Below are 17092 nucleotides of genomic sequence, written 5' to 3'. Positions count from 1 at the left end.
GCATCATTCCTTCCAAAGAAATCCCAGGGCTGATCTCCTTTGGAATGGACTGGTTGGATCTCCTTGCAGTCCAAGGGACTCTCAAGAGTCTGCTCCAACACCACAGTTCAAAAGCATCAATTCTTCGGTGCTCAGCCTTCTTCACAGTCCAACTCTCACATCCATACATGACCACAGGAAAAACCATAGCCTTGACTAGATGGACCTTTGTTGGCAAAGTAATGTCTTTGCTTTTGAATATGCTATCTAGGTTGGTCATAACTTTCCTTCCAAGGAATAAGCATCTTTTAATTTCATAGCTGCAGTCACCATCTGCAGTGATTTTGGAGCCCCAAAAATAAAGTCTGACACTGTTTCCCCATCTATTTCCCATGAAGTGATGGGACCAGATGCCATGATCTTCGTTTTCTGAATGTTGAGCTTTAAGCCAACTTTTTCACTCTCCACTTTCACTTTCATCAAGAGGCGTTTTAGTTCCTCTTCACTTTCTGCCATAAGGGTGGTGCCATCTGCATATCTGAGGTTATTGATAAGGCAGTTCTATTTCCAGTTTTTTAAGGAATCTCCACACTGGTCTCCATAGTGGTTGTACTAGTTTGCATTCCCACCAACAGTGTAAGAAGGTTCCCTTTTCTCCACACCCTCTCCAGCATTTATTGCATGTAGACTTTTGGATCACAGCCATTCTGACTGGTGTGAAATGGTACCTCATTGTGGTTTTGATTTGCAATACACAGATTTATGTAGAGCAGAGAAGAGCGAGGAAGGAGATAGCAGTGACCTAGAGGAGAAAAGGGAGAGTCAAAATGGGAGAGAGCAATCAAGCCTATAGTCAATTCCCTAAGTAAAAATGGATAATGAAGATTAAATTCTGAGATACAAAATGATAACAAATATCAAAAAGCAAAGATTAAAAACCAAGAATAGAAGTTAGACTCTCAAAATACAACATAAAAAATACAAAACATAATCAGAGTAATTAAAAAAATATGGAATTCTTTTTAAAAATGCAGGATTTTTGGAAAGGTAATAGTAGGCTATAAAAGCGAAAGTTAAAGGAGTAATAAAGAACTTTTTTTTTAAGTTAAAAGGTGATAATAATAAAAATATATCTAGGAATTTTTCTGGAGTTGTTGTGGGCAGTGTGGTGTCTTCAGTATCAGATAGTCCCTTGTTCTGGCTTGTATTTGTTCTCTGGGTCTATATGTGTCCCTCAAATATCTCCAGTATTAAATGCAGGGTTTTAATCCTTTGCATCTGTTACTTGCAGAGCAGTTTCCCCTTCTTTGTTTATTTTGGCTTCCTCTGTTTGCAAGTCTCTTCAGGGTCTATTTCTACCCTTGACACAAAGGGGTGAAGGTGGCCACTTACTCAGGCTCACTTGTTCAGTTATGTTGTGGGGAGTGAGGGACACTGCAAACAATTATCACTGGCATGTGTGGGGAGTGCTTGAAGTGGATGGACCACACTGGGTTTGTCACAGCCCAAGGTGCTGTGTGCTTCCCAGGTCTACACTGCTCAGTCTCCAGGGTGCTCTGTGAGGGCACTGTCCCAAAAGGGCCCTGCATTTCATGTACTTCCCAGGTCTAACCACTCAGGTTCTCATGTATTCTGCAAGGGAACAGACCCGAATGGGCTGTGCGTTTTGTGTCCTTCCCAGGTCCAAGCAGCTTAGGTGACCTAGTGCTTGGCAAGCACACTCCCAGGTGGGCTATGTGTCTTATTCACTTGCACGGTCCCCGCTGTTCATTGTTCCGGGTGTGCCACGAGAGCACAGTCCCAGGTGTACCGTGTGTCTCCTCTGGGGAAATGATCTCAGGCTCTGACACCCCTGGCAGATCTCAATCGTCCACAATCCCAGGAAGATGAGGTTAGCAACTGGGAGCCAGCTCACAGTTTGGTGACAGATTCTGTCTCTGGGGCCAAGTTTGCAGCAGCCCCTTGTCTTCTGTCTCTGGCTGTCGCTTGCCTGCCTCTCTGCCTCTGGGGAGGGAGGGCCCTAAGCAGCCGGCTTGCTCTCCTTTGGTAATCGCTCAATTCTTTGTTCTGTGAATGCACCAGGGGTCACTGTGTGGCGATAGAATCTTTCGAGGGAAAGGTCTTTTTTTGTTGTTTCTCTGTCGATCCCATGGTTTCGGTTGCTATATCACATTATCTCCCTCAGATTGTCCTCAGGGCATTCAGGCCTGGTCCTTACCCTAAGGACTGATGATGCAGCCCATGCCTTCCTGTCCAGCCCCCACTCACTGTGGTAGATATGAGTGTCTATGCCACTTCTCTGCTGGCTGTTGTGGTTAGGTGCATATTCTGTGTTTTCCCCCCCTCCCAGTTATGTTGTTCTCTGAGGTTCCAAAACTCCCACAGACACACCTGTGAGAGGGTTTCCTACTGTGTGGAGACTTCTCTTCCTTCCTGACTCCCTCCCCAGGATGGGTCTCTGTCCCTAAATCTTTTGTCTCAGTTTTTGTCTTTTATATTTTGTCCTACCTCCTTTTGAAGAGATTGGGCTGCCTTTCTGGATGCCTGGTGTCTTCCAGCAGTGTTCAAAAGTTGTTTTGTGGAAGTTGTTCAGCATTCAGATGGCCTTTTGATGAATCTGTGGGAGAGAAAGTGGGCTCCCTGTCCTATTCCTCTGCCATCTTGGGACTGCCCTCATTTACTATTATTTTTTTCTATTCAGAGAGTTGTATTCTCACCTTGCTTATAGTTTCCTTCATTGTACAAAAGCTTTTAAATTTAATTAGGTCTAATTTGTTTATCTTTGTTCTTATTTCCTATTACTTTAAGAGGTGGGTCATAAAGGAGCTTGCTGTGATTTATGTCAAAGAGTATTCTGCCTATGTTTTCATCTAAGAGTTTTATAATTTCTGGTCTTTTATTTTGGTCTTTAATCCATTTTGAGTTTATTGTTGTGTGGTGTTAGGAAATGTTCTAATTTCATTCTTCTACACATAGTGGACCAGTTTTCGCAGCAGCACATGAAGAGACTGTCTTTTCTCCGTTGTATGTTTTTGCCTCCTTTGTCAAAGATAAGGTACCCTAGGTGCATGGATTTATCTCTGAACTTTTTATGTTGTTCCATTGGCCTATGTTTCTTTTTTTGTGCCACTACCATACTGTCTTGATAACTGTAGCTTTGTAGTATAGCCTGATGTCAGGAAAGTTGATTACTACAGCTCCATTGTTCTTTCTCAACATTGCTTTGGCTATTTGGGGTCTTTTGTGTTTCCATACAATTTGTGAAATTATTTTTTCTAGTTCTGTGAAAAATATCATTGTTAGTTGGATAGGGTTTGCACTGAATCTATAGGTTGCTTTGGTGAGTATAGTCATTTTCAAAATACTATTTTTTCCAATCCAAGAACATGGAATATCTCTCCACCTGTTTGGGTAGTCTTTAATTTCTTTCATCAGTGTCTTATAGTTTTCTGCATACCTGTCTTTTGTCTCTTTTGGCAAATTTATTCCTATGTATTTTATTCTTTTTGTTGCAATGATGTAAATGGTACCGCTGCTGCTGCTGCTGCTAAGTCACTTCAGTCGTGTCCGACTCTGTGTGACCCCATAGACGCAGCCCACCAGGCTCCCCATCCCTGGGATTCTCCAGGCAAGAACACTGGAGTGGGTTGCCATTTCCTTCTCCAATGCATGAAAGTGAAAAGTGAAAGTGAAGTCGCTCAGTCGTGTCTGACTCTTAGCGACCCCATGGACTGCAGCCCACCAGGCTCCTCCATCCATGGGATTTTCCAGGCAAGAGTACTGGAGTGGGGTGCCATTGCCTTCTCCATGTAATGGTACAGTTTCTGTAATTTCTCTTTCTGATTTTTCATTGAGTGTATAGCAATGCAAGGGATTTCTGTGTATTAATTTTGTATGCTAAGGTGTTACTATATTCCTTGATAAGCTCTAGTAGTTTTCTGGTGACATCTTTAGGGTTTTCTATATAAAGAATCATGTAATCTGCAAGCAGTGAGAGTTTTAATTCTTCTTTTCCAGTCTGTATTTCTTTTACTTGTTTTTTATTCTCTGATTGCTATGCCTAGGACTTCCAAAATTATGTTGAATAATAGTGGTGAGAATGGGCACCCTTATCTTCTTCCTGATCTTAAAGGAAATGCTTTCAGCTTTTCACTGTTGAGAATAATATTTGTTGTGGGTTTGTCATATATGACCTTTATTATATTGAAGTATGTTTATATTATGTCTATTTTCTGGAGAGTTTTTATCATAAATGGGCATTGAATTTTGTCAAAGGCTTTCTCTGAATCTATTGAAATGATCATATGGTTTTTATATTTTGATTTGTTAATATAGTGTATCATATTGATTTCTGTATATTGAAGAATCCTTGCATCTTTGGCATAAAGCCCACTGGATCATGATGTATGATCTTTATAATGTGTTGTTGGATTCCATTTGCTAGAATTCTGTTGAGGATTTTTTCATCTAATTTCTTCAGTGTTACTGGTCTGTAATTATGTTTTTGTGGCATCTTTGGTTTTGTTATCAGGGTGATGCCAATCTTGTAGACTGAGTTTGGGAGTTTTCATTTGTCTACAATTTTCTGAAAGATTTTAAGTCGGATGTGTTAGCTTTTCTCTAAACTTTTGATAGAATTTCCTCATGAGGCCATCTGTCCCTGGGCCTTTTTGTATGCTGGAAGATTTTTTATTACAGCTTCAATTTCAGTGTTTGTGATTGGTCTGTTCATATTTTCTATTTCTTCCTGGTTCAGTTTTAGAAGTTTATAGTTTTATAAGAATTTGTCCATTTCTTCCAGGTTGTCCATTTTATTGGCATATAGGTGCTCATGGTTGTCTCTTATTATCTTTTATATTTCTCTGTTACCTGTTGTAATTTCTCCTTTTTCATTTTAATGATTTGAGTTTTCTCCCTTCTTTCTTGATAGGTCTGGTTAATAGTTTGTCAATTTTGTCTTCTCAAAACACCAGCTTTTAGTTTTATTGATCTTTGCTATACTTTTCTTAATTTCTTTTTCATTTATTTCTGCTCTGATCTTTATGATTACTTTTGTTCTAACTTTTGGAGTTTTTTGTTCTTTTTTCTACTTGCTTTCTGTGTAAGATTAGATTGTTTATTTGATTTCTCTCTTGTTCCTTGAAGTAGGCTTGCATTGTTATAAGATTATCTCTTAGCACTGCATCCCATAGTCCCATTTACTGCAGCTCAAAACAGTTGTCATGTATTCATGGTCATTTCTTTCTAGTCATATTTTGATTTCTTCAGTGTTCTGTTGGTTATTCAGAAGCATGTTGTTTAGCCTCCATGTGTTTGTGTTTTTTATTGTTTTTTTCCCTGTAGTTGATATCTAATCTTATAGCATTGTGGTCAGAAAAGATGCTTGAAATTATTTCAATTTTTAGAAATTTACCAATCTTGAATTATGGCCCAAGATGGGGTCTATCCTGGAGAATATTCCATGTGAATTTGAGAAAATGGTGAAATCTATTGTTTGTGGATGAAATGCCCTGTGGATATCAACTAGGTCCAACTGGTCCAATGTATCATTTAAAGCTTATATTTCCCTATTAATTTTCTGTCTGGATGATCTGTCCATTGGTATTAGTGAGGCATTAAAATCTCCCACTATTATTGGGTTACTGTTGATTTCTTAGCAATTGCCTTATGTATTGAGGCGCTCATATGTTGGATGCATATATATGGTTGTATTATAATATAATATTAATTATATATATTATATAAATTAATTATATTATATAAATTATAATTTATATAATTATAAAAGTTTATATATATTATATATATATAACATATATATTATATATATAAAATGTATATATAAGTTATATATAATCACATATATTTACATATATAAATAATATGAATTATTATATAATAATAATATTTTTATTTTATTATATTTTAATAATTATATATTATTATATAATAATAATGTATATAAAATATAATTTATATATATAATATGAATTATATATATAGTTAGAACAAAAGTAATCACAACTATTATATAATCATATAATTATATATAATTTATATATAATCATATATATTTTTATATATAATTATATATAATCATGTATATTTATATATAATTATATATATAATCATGTATATTTATATATATAATTATATATATGATTATATATAACATATATAAATAATATAAATTTTAATATATATATTACATATATATTAGAACAAAAGTATATATATAATATATATATAAAGTATATATTAAAGTATATACAAAGTATATATTATATATATAAAGTATATATATAAAATATATAAAGTATATATTATATATACAATTTATATATATAATATAAATTATATATAGTTAGAACAAAAGTAATCATAACTATTATATAATCATATAATTATATATAATCATAATTATTATAATTATATATATATAATTATATATACATATATATATACATATATAATATATCAGAGAAGGCAATGGCACCCAACTCCAGTACTCTTGCCTGGAAAATCCCATGGGCGGAGGAACCTGGTAGGCTGCAGTCCCTGGGGTCGCTGAGTCGGACACAACTGAATGACTTCACTTTCACTTTTCACTTTCATGCATTGGAGAAGGAAATGGAAACCCACTCCAGTGTACTTGCCTGGAGAATCTCAGGGGCGGGGGAGCCTGGTGGGCTTCCGTCTATGGGGTTGCACAGAGTTGGACATAACTGAAGCCACTTAGCAGCATATAATATATACATAATATAATATAATTATATCTTCTTCTTGGATTGATCCTTTGACCACTATAGAGTGTCCTTCTTTGTTTCTTGTAACAGTATTTTAAAGTCTATTTTATCTGGTAAGAAATATTATTATTCCTGCTTTCTTTTGATCTCTGATTGCATGGAATATCTTTTTCTAACCCCTCACTCTCAGTCTGTATGTGTCCTTAGGTCTGAAATAGATCTCTTGTAGACAGCATATGTAGGGGTCTAATTTTTTTATCCATTCAGTCAATCTGTGTCTTTTGGTTATAGCATTTAGCCCATTTACATTTAAGATATTTAAAAGTATGATCCTGTTATTATTTACTTTATTGTTTTGGGTTTGTTTTTATAGCCCCTCTTTTTCTGTGTTTCCTGTCTAGAGAATTTCCTTTAACATTTGTTAAGGAGCTGATTTGATTGTGCTGAATTCTCTTAACTTTTGCTTCTCCTTCATTTCTGAATGAGATTCTTACTGCATAGAGTAATCTTGGTTGTAGGTTTTTCCTTCTCATCACTTTAAGTACATCCTGCCATTCCCTTCTGGCCTGCAGAGCTTCTGTCAAAAGATCAGCTCTTATCTTATGGGGATCCCCTTGTGTGTTATTTGTTGTTTTTCCCTTTCTGCTTTTAATATTTGTTCTTTGTGTTTAATTTTTGTTAGCTTGATTAGTATGTGTTTTGGCATGTTTCTCCTTGAATTTATCCTGTGTGGGTCTCTCTGGGCTTCCTAGACTTGAGTGGCTCTTTCCTTTCCCATTTTAGGGAAGTTTTTGACACTAATCACCTCAAATATTTTCTGGTGCCCTTTTATTTTTTCTCCTGGGATTCCTATGGTTTGAATGTTGCACCACTTAATGTTATCCCAGAGGTCTCTGAGACTGTTCTCATTTCTTTTTATTCTCTTTTCTTTATTCCTCTCTACTTCAGTTATTTCCACTTTTCTTCAGTTATCTTCCAGCTCACTTATCTCTTCTTCTGTCTCATTTACTCTACTGTTGGTTCCCTCCAATGTAGTTTAATCTCAGTTATTTATTACTCATTATTGATTGTGTATTTTTTAATTATTCTGGGTCCTTGTCAAACATTTCTTGCATTTTCTCAATCCAGGCCTTCAATCTGTTTATCCATGCACCCATTTTATTTTGAAGATTTTGAATCATCATAATTGTCTTTCAGGTAGACTATTTCCTCCTCATTTGTTTGGTGTTGTGGGTTTTTTCCATGTTCCTTCATCTGCTGTATGTTTTTCTATCTTTTCATTTAGTTTAATTTATTGTGTTTGGGATTGCCTTTTTGCTGGCTGGGAGGTTGTAGTTTCTCTTAATTATGAAGTCTGCCCACCTCCACACCCTCCTTGGGTATGATTGGACAAGTGCCATGTGAATGTTTCCTTGTTGGGGTGGCTTTTGCCTGTATTTTGGTGAATGGACCTCAATCTGTCTCTCTGGAAGGTAGTGCCATGTCCAGTAGTTTGTTTTGGGGTGGCTGGGGTTTTGGTATGGGTTTCAGCAGCCTGTCTGTTAATGTTCAGAGTTGTGCTCCTCTTCTTGGCTTTTTGGTGGAGCTTGGATTCAGTGCTTAGATGGCAGCCTTTAAGTGGGCTCTCATCTATTAGTGTTCTATGGTATCAGGAATTCTTGATTGTCCAAAGTCCTGGAGTTGTATCTCCTGCCTTGTGGGTTCACGCTTAACCCCCTACGGTAGCATCAGGACTTCAGGTCACATAGCACAGAAGACAAAGCCCCTAGATTAATGGTGAAGCCACTCTCAACAGCCAAGAATGCCCCAAGAGATTCATAGACTTACATAGAGAAAAGGAGGGGAAAAGGAAAAAATAAAAGGATGTAGAGAAGGGTCAAGAGAGAAGAGAGCCATCAAGCCTATAATCAAACCCCTAAGTGAAAATGGGTAGTAAAAATTAGTTTCTCAAAGATACAAAATTAAAAACAAAAGGTTGAAAGAAAAACAAAAATAATAAGTCTAGAAAAAATTCATCTCTCAGAAATAGAAAATTGCAAGCAAAACAGCAAGCCTCAAAATAAAAAATATGAAAATTTTTAAAATACAGTATTTTTAAAGCAACAGTGGGTTATAAAAAATAAATATTAAAAGAGTAATAAAGAGCCATATTAGTACAATATGAGAAAAAAGAAAAAAATGGGATGGGAAGTATATATAGACTGGAAATGAGAGGACTATCAGAGTGATTCCTCCATTTTCCTGTTCCAGTCAATTTGCATACTCAGAAAGTCCTCCATTATATTGAAGAAGGTCTCTGGACCTGTTGTGGGCAGTGTGGAGTCAATTCAGAATCATATCTTCCCTTGGTCCAGCTTGTACTTCCTCCCAAAGTCTACAATTGCCCCTAAAGCACAGAGAGTCAGGTTATTCATGGGAATTTAAACCACTGCCCCTGTACCTTCTGGGATGGTTTCCACTTCTTTCCTTTGCTCACACAGCCCTTGGTGTTCTCCTTTGTTTATGGGCCTGCCACTGCTTGTGAGTCTCTCTCCCATGTCTGCTTTCTTCCCAGACACAAGGGGGTGAAAGTAGCCAGCTTATACAAACTCACTTTCTCTGTAGTGCTGGGGAGAGTGCAGGATTCAGCAGGCACCACTGGGTGTGTGGTGAATCATCACTGTGGCTGGGCCGCTCAGGGGTCGCCACAGTTTTAGGTCGATTATGCACTTCCCCAAGGGAGTTGGCCCTGTGTTATGGGACCCTTGGCAGTGCCAAACTGCCTGGGCTCCCTGCTTGGACCTGTGGGATGTTGGCCCAGTCTGAGACGAATTGTGTTCTTCCCCAACTGGTCCTGGATTGTGAGTCCCTTGGCCAAGTCAAGCAACTCAGGTTTGCAGGAAGTGACTCACAATTGCTCATAGCTTGGTGGCACCTGTGATATCCCTCACAGCATTATCCTGCCTTCTGCCTCTGGTACTCATGTCTGCCTCACCATTCCTGGGGTTGTATAACACAGCTGGCTTACTGCTCTTCAGCACTCACTAGGGTGGAGACCTTTGTTCTGTGAGCCAGTGCAGCTTTAGAACCTTCCTGCAGGAATGATGTTTTGTTTCTCTGGTGGACCCAGGGTTTTCCCTGGTCTGCTTTTACTGTATTGTACCAACCCCCTCAGGGTATTTTCATGTTATTCAAACCCAGAGCTCTGCCTGAGGACCAACCCCTAGAGTCTGATCTTCTGCATCCTGACCCCACTTGCTGTGGGTGGACATGAGCCTGTGAGCCCCTTCTTGGTTAGGAAGTGCCATTTGGTACATTCTCTGTGGTGAATTTTCTCCATTTTGCCTTCACCTGTCTCATTGTGTTCCCCTCTATAGTTCTAAAGCTCCCCTTGATCTTGCCTGTGAAGGGGTTTCCTAGTGAAAGGTTGTTGTTGAATCATGTAAAGACGCCGGGATTTTTGGCCCCAGGATGAGAAGAATTTAATCCAGGGCCAGAGATGAGGCTTGATCGCTCAGAGCTTTTGTGTAATAAAGTTTTATTAAAGTATAAAGGAGATAGAGAAAGCTTCTGACATAGGCATCAGAAGGGGGCAGAAAGAGTACCCCCCTGCTAGTCTTCAGGTGGATGTTATTTCAGGTGGATGTTATATAGTCACTAGCAGTCTGTCAATGAAAGAAAGGAATGTCTTAAAACTCAGAATGGCACCAGGCCCCTCACCCATAAGATGCATTTTGGGATAATCTTGGCACAAATGGTTCATCCTGGGCCATAAAATGATTAACTTGAATCTTGAAGAAGGGCAGATCACCATACAAATAATTTCATTTACATAGCTTAGGGGAACAATATCTGAGTATAACATACTGGTTTGTTAAGTAGGTTCTGAGCCAGGAGGCGGAACTGACTTGAAGACAGAGTTTGGGGTAAATGCATAGTACATTAGCATAGCTTAAGGTAAACATTTCCATAAGAGAAATGCATTGGTTATCTCTAGGTTTGAGAGTAGTTAACTTCAGGTGAAACCAGGTGTCATTATGGCAACACATTATTTTAAGAGAAACCTGCTTTTAAATTTGTATAGAGAAGGAAAAATATCACTAGTTTGTTCCCTCCTGCCGCTTAAGAGAGATAAAAATGTCTGACACTTGCAGGCTATTTCCTCCATTTGGAGACCCCTGGCCTTCCTGCCTGTTACTCTCTCACTACTGTGCAAAAGTTTTCCTCTTTCATGACTCACTCCTCAGGGCAGGGGTCCCTGCCCACAAATCCTTTGTATCCTTTTTTGTCTTTATCATTCACCATACCTCATTCCAAGGAGATTGATTTGCCTTTCTGAAGTCTGGGATCATTTGTCAGTGTTCTGAAGATGTTCTGTGGGAACTGAATGTGGTCTTCCAGTCCTATTCCTCTGCCATCTTCCCAGGAGTTCTCTTATTTTCTTTATGACTAACTTAATTTTGTATAGCAGGCTCTGGGTTCATCCACCTAAGTTCAACTGGTTCACATTTGTTCCATTTTATGGCTAAGTAATATTCCATTGTATAGATGTACCACATGTTCTTTATCCATTCATTTGTTGATGGACATCTAGGTTGCTTCCATGTCCTGGCTATTATAAATAGTAATGCAATGGCAACATTTGGGGTTACATGCTGTAACCCTATATAACATTGAGGTTACATGGGTCTTTTTGAATTATGGTTTTCTCAAGGTATATGCCCAGTAGTAGGATAACTGGGTCATATGGTAGTTTTATTCCTAGTTTTTAAAGGAATCTCCATTCTGTTCTCCATAGTGGCTATATCAATTTACATTCCAACCAACAGTGCAAGATGGTTCTCTTTTCTTCATATCCTCTCCAATATTTATTGTTTGTGGACTTTTTGATGACACCCATTCTGACCAGTGTGGGGTAATACCTGATTGTTGTTTTGATTTGCATTTTTCTAATAATGAGAAATGTTGACCATCTCTTCATGTGTTTATTGGCCAACTGTGTGTTCTTTGGAGAAATGTATGTATAGGTCTTCTGCCCATGTTTTGATTGGTTGCTTGCTTTTCTGATATTGAGATTAATGAGCTGCTTGTATATTTTGGAGATTATACCCTTTTTAAGTATCAGTTGTTTAATTTTCAATTATTTTCTCACATTCTGAAGGCTGCCTTTTCATCTTGTTTATACTTTCCTTTGCAATGCAAAAGGTTTAAGTTTAATTAGGTACCATTTGTTTACTTTTGCTTTATTTCCATTACTCTAGACATGAGTGAAAGAGCATATTGCTACAGTTTATGTCAAAAAGTGTTCTGCCTATTTTTTCCTCTAAGAGGTTTATAGTTCCTGGCCTTACATTTAAGTCTTTAATCCATTTTGAGTGTATTTTTGTGTATGGTGTTAGGGAGTGTTCTAATTTCATTCTTTTACATAGAGCCATCCAGTTTTCCCAGGAACACTTATTGGAGAGGTTATCTTTTCTCCATTATATGCTCTTGTATCCTTTGTCAAAGATAAGGTGCCCATAGGTGTGTGGGTTTATCTCTGGGCTTTCTATCTTGTTCCATTGGTCTATATTTCTGTTTTTGTTTCACTAACATACTGTCTTGATAAACTGTATCTTTTTAGTATAGCCTGATGTTAGGGAGCTTGATTTCTTCAGCTCCATTCTTCTTTATCAAGATTGCTTGGACTATTTGGGGTCTTTGGTATTTCCATAAAAATCATAAAGAATTTTGTTCTAGTTCTGTGAAAAATGCCATTGGTAATTTTATGGGAGTTGCACTTAATCTGTAAATTGTTTTGTGTAGTATATAGTCATTTTCATAATATTGATTGTTCCAATCCAAGAATATAATATGTCTCTCTATTTGTTTGTGTCATCTTTGATTTTTTTGATCAGTGTCTCATCGTTTTCTGCATACATGTCTTTTGCCTCTTTAGGTAGGTTTATTCCTAAGTAATTTATTATTTTTGTGGCAGTGGTGAATGGGATCATTTCCTTAATTTATCTTTCTGATTTTTCATTGATAGTGTGTAGGAATGCAAGAGATTTCTGTGTATTAATTTTGTACCCTGTGACTTTACTAAATTCATTGATAAACTCTAGTAGTTTTCTGGTGGCATCTTTAGGGTTTTCTATGATAGTATCAAGTCATCTGCAAAGAGTAAGTATTTTACTTCTTCTTTTCCAATCTGTATTCCTTTTATTTTTTTCTTCTCTGACTGCCTTGGCTAGGACTTCCAAAGCTATAGTGAATAATAGTGGTGCGAGTGGACACTCATCTTTTTCCTGATCTTAGAGTTAGTGTTTTCAGTTTGTCACCATTGAGAATAATGTTTGCTGTGGGCTTGTTGTATATGGCCTTTATTATCCTACTGTGCCTATTTCCTTGAGTATTTTTTTAACCATAAATAGGTGTTGAATTATGTTGAAAGCTTTCTCTCATTGTTGAGATGATCATATGTTTTTTATCTTTCAATTTATTAATATATTTGTCACATTGATTGATTGGCATATATTGAAGAATCCTTGAAACCCTGGAATAAACCCTACATGATCATGATTTATGATTCTTATAATATGTTGTGAATTCTGTTGAGAATTTGTGTATATTGTTCATCAGTGATATTGGCCTGTAATTTTTTGTGTGTAATATCTTTTTCTGGTTTTGGCATCAGGGTGATACCTTGTAGAATTGAGTTTAGAAACTTTTTCTCACTCTGAAATTATTTGGAAGAGTTTGAGCAGGATAGGTGTTAGCTCTTCTCTACCCATTTGATGGAATTTATCTGTAAAGGCATCTGGCTCTGAGCTTTTGTTTGTTGGAAGATTTTTGATCACAAATTTGATTTCAGTGTGATTGATCTGATCATATTTTTTGTTTCTTCTTGGTTCAGTCTTGGAAGTTTGTACTTTGCTATGAATTTGACCATTTCTTCCAGGTTGTCCATTTTATTGGCATAAAGTTGCTCATAGTAGTTCCTTACAATCCTTTATATTTCTGCATTGTGTGTTGTAACTTTTTCATTTTTCATTTCATATGTTGTCTTTTTCATTTCTAATTTTATTGATTTGAGTCTTCTAACTTTTTTTCTCGATGACTCTGGTTAATGGTTTTTCAATATTTATCTTCTCAAAAAACAGATTTTAATTTTACTGATCTCTATTTTTACTTCTTTTTAATTTCTTTCTGCTCTGATCGTTATTATTTCCTTCCCTCTGCTAACTTTGTTGTCTTTGTTCCTTTGAGGGTGGGTTGTTCTCTCTTTCTAGTTGCTTTAGATTAAGTTAGATTCTTTAGATTAAGTTAGATTCTTTATTTGATGTTTTTTTCTTGTTTCCTGAGGTAGGCTTCTATTGCTGTTAACTTCTCTCTTAGCACCGCTTTTGCTTCATCCCATATATTTTGGCTTGTTGTGTTTTCAATATCATTTGTTTCTAGGTATTTTTAAATTTCCTCTTTGATTTCTTTAGTGACCTCTTGGTTATTTAGAAGCTTATAGTTTAGCCTCTATGTGTTTGTTTCTTTTACATTTTTTTCCTTCCTATGCTTTATATCTAATCTCATAGCTTTGTGGACAGAAAAAAGGCCTAATACAATTTCAATTTTCTATGTTTTCCAAGGCTTGATTTGTGACCCAAAATGTGATCTATCATGGAGAATATTCCATGTGCACTTGTGAAAAAAAAAATGTATCCTGCTGCTTTTGTATGGAATGTCCTCTGATATCAATTAAGTTCATCTGTTCTAATCTGTCATTTTAAGGCTTCTATTTCCTTATTAATTTTCTGTCTGGATGATCTGTCCATTGGTAAGAGTGAAGTGTTAAAGTCCCCCACTATTATTGTGTTACTATTGATTTCCCCTAAAATAAATGTTAGCATTTGCCTTATATATTGAAGTACTCCTATGTTAGATGTATATATTAATATTTTTATAATTATTATATTATCCTCTTAGATTGATCCCAAGATCATTATGTAGTATCCTTGTCTCTTTTAACAATCTTTATTTTAAAGTCTATTTTATCTGATATGAGTAGTTACTCCAGCTTTGTTTTAATTTTCATTTTCATGGAATAACTTTTTCCAACCCCTCCCTCACTTTGTCTGTATGTGCCCCTAGGTTTGAAGTGGATCTGTTGTAGACAACATACATATGTGTCTTCTTTTGTATCCATTCAACCAATCTGTGTCTTTTGGTTGGAGTACTTGGCACATTTACATTAAATGTAATTATTGATAAGTATGATCCTATTAACATTTACTTTATTGTTGTGGGTTTGCTTTTGTAAGTCTTTCTTTCTCTTGTTTCTCCAGTCTAGATAAATTCCTTTAGCACTTGTTGTCAAGGTGGTTTGGTGGTGCTGAATTCTCTTAACTTTTCTTGTCTGTAAAGCTTTTGATTTCTCCATCAAATTTTAATGAGATCCTTGCTGGGTAGAGTGATCGTGGTTATAGGTTTTTCCTTTCATTACTTTAAGTATATCCTGACACCAGTCCCTATGGCCTGCATAATTTCTGTTGACAAATCAGCTTTTAACCTTATGAGGATTCCCTTGTATGTTATTTATTGCTTTTCACTTGCTTCATTTAATATTTTTTCTTTGTATTTAATGTTTTTAGTCTGATTAATATGTGTCTTGGCATGTTTCTCTTTGGACTTTTCATGAATGGGACTCTCTGGGCTCTGGACTTGGGTGACTATTCTTTTTCCCATGTTAGGGAAGTTTTTGAGTATAATATCTTAAAATATTTTCGCATACACTTTCTTTTTCTCTTCTTTTCCTGGGACTGCTATAAATCAAATGTTGGTGTGTTTAATGTTGTCCCAGAAGTCTCTGAGACTGTCCACATTCCATTTCATTCCTTTTTTTCTGAATTCTGTTCTCATTCAGTTACTTCCACCACTCCATCTTCTAGCACACATATCTATATATCCATTCTTCTGCCTCAGTTATTCTGCTATTGGTTCTCTCTAGTGCATTTTTTATTTCAGTTATTGTATTGTTCACTGCTGATTGTCTGTTCTTTACTTCTTCTAGGTCCTTGTGAAATATTTGTTGTGTCTTCTCAATTTGTGCCTCCATTCTCTTTATCTATTCTATTCATTCTATTTCTGAGATTTTCCATTATCTTTACTATTGCTACTCTGAAGTATTTTTCAGCTAGATTCTATTTACTCTTCATTTTTTTTGTTTTATGAGTTTTTACCTTGTTCCTTCATCTTCTGCATGTTTCTTTTTCTGATTTTGTTTATCTTACTTACCCTTTTAGGGGGTTTCCTTTCCATAGGCTGCAGGATCGTGGAGTCTGCCCCCAGTGGTTGGGGTTGGACCCGTGCCTTGAGAAGGCTTCCTGATGAGGGGAACCTGTGCCTGTCTTCTGATAGTGGAGGTGAATTTTGTTCTCTGATTGATGGTGCTGCATCCAGTGGTGTGTTCTGAGGTATCTATGAACTTAGTATGGCTTTAGGCATCCTCCCAGAAAATGGGTTGATTTGTGTTCCTGTTTCCTGGTTGTGAGTGTGAGGCATCCAGTACTCGAGATTGCTTGCCTTTGGGTGGAGCTAGATCTTAATGTTGAGATAAGGGCCTTTGGGAGAGGTTTCACTGATTAATATTCCAGGGAGTCAAGAGTTCCCTGGTGGTCCAACCTCTTGGACTTGGTTCTCCCATCTCAGAGATTCAGGCCCAACCCCTGGGTGAAGCACCAAGACTCTGCAAGCCACACAGCAGAGAAGAGAGAGAAAAAGAAAAAAACATCAAACAAAAAAGCAAAGACAGAAAAATCTCCAAGAGAAATGATAAAGGAAAACCAAATATAAACACAAAAAAAGACACACATGCAAAAAAAGAAGAGAAATAAAGGAAACAAAATGAAAGAGAGAAATCAAACAAACAAAAAAACAAACCCATAAATGGAAACAAACACTAAAAACTAAACTAACAAAAACACAAAACCGAGATTAGATCAAGTTCAGAAAGCAAACCAAAAAAGGGGCAAAGAGAACATAAAAGAGATACACCAATACAATAAAAAGAAAAAAATTAAAAATAAAAGCAAGATGAAAACAAAAGGAAAAATGCAAAACACCAAAGAAGTAAAGATTGGATAAATATGAAATATAATTAAAAATAAGATTAAAAAAAAAAAAGAAAAAAACATGGAAAATGCAATATAATGAAAAAGTACTGCGGAAATAGAAGAAAATAAATTTCTTTAATAAAAGCATACAAAAATTAAAATTAAATAAAAAATTTTAAAAGTAGAGTAATAATTTAAAGAGAACAGCAAAAAAAAAAAAAAAAAGCAAAATAAATAAATAAATAAATAGAACAGCAATAGAACAAACCAAAGAAGAAATATGTCTATATATGGGAGTAAAGT

This window comes from Bubalus kerabau, chromosome X (genome assembly GCF_029407905.1).
Source record: "Bubalus kerabau isolate K-KA32 ecotype Philippines breed swamp buffalo chromosome X, PCC_UOA_SB_1v2, whole genome shotgun sequence".
NCBI lineage: Eukaryota > Metazoa > Chordata > Mammalia > Artiodactyla > Bovidae > Bubalus > Bubalus kerabau.
This window is presented reverse-complemented; position numbering follows the sequence as displayed.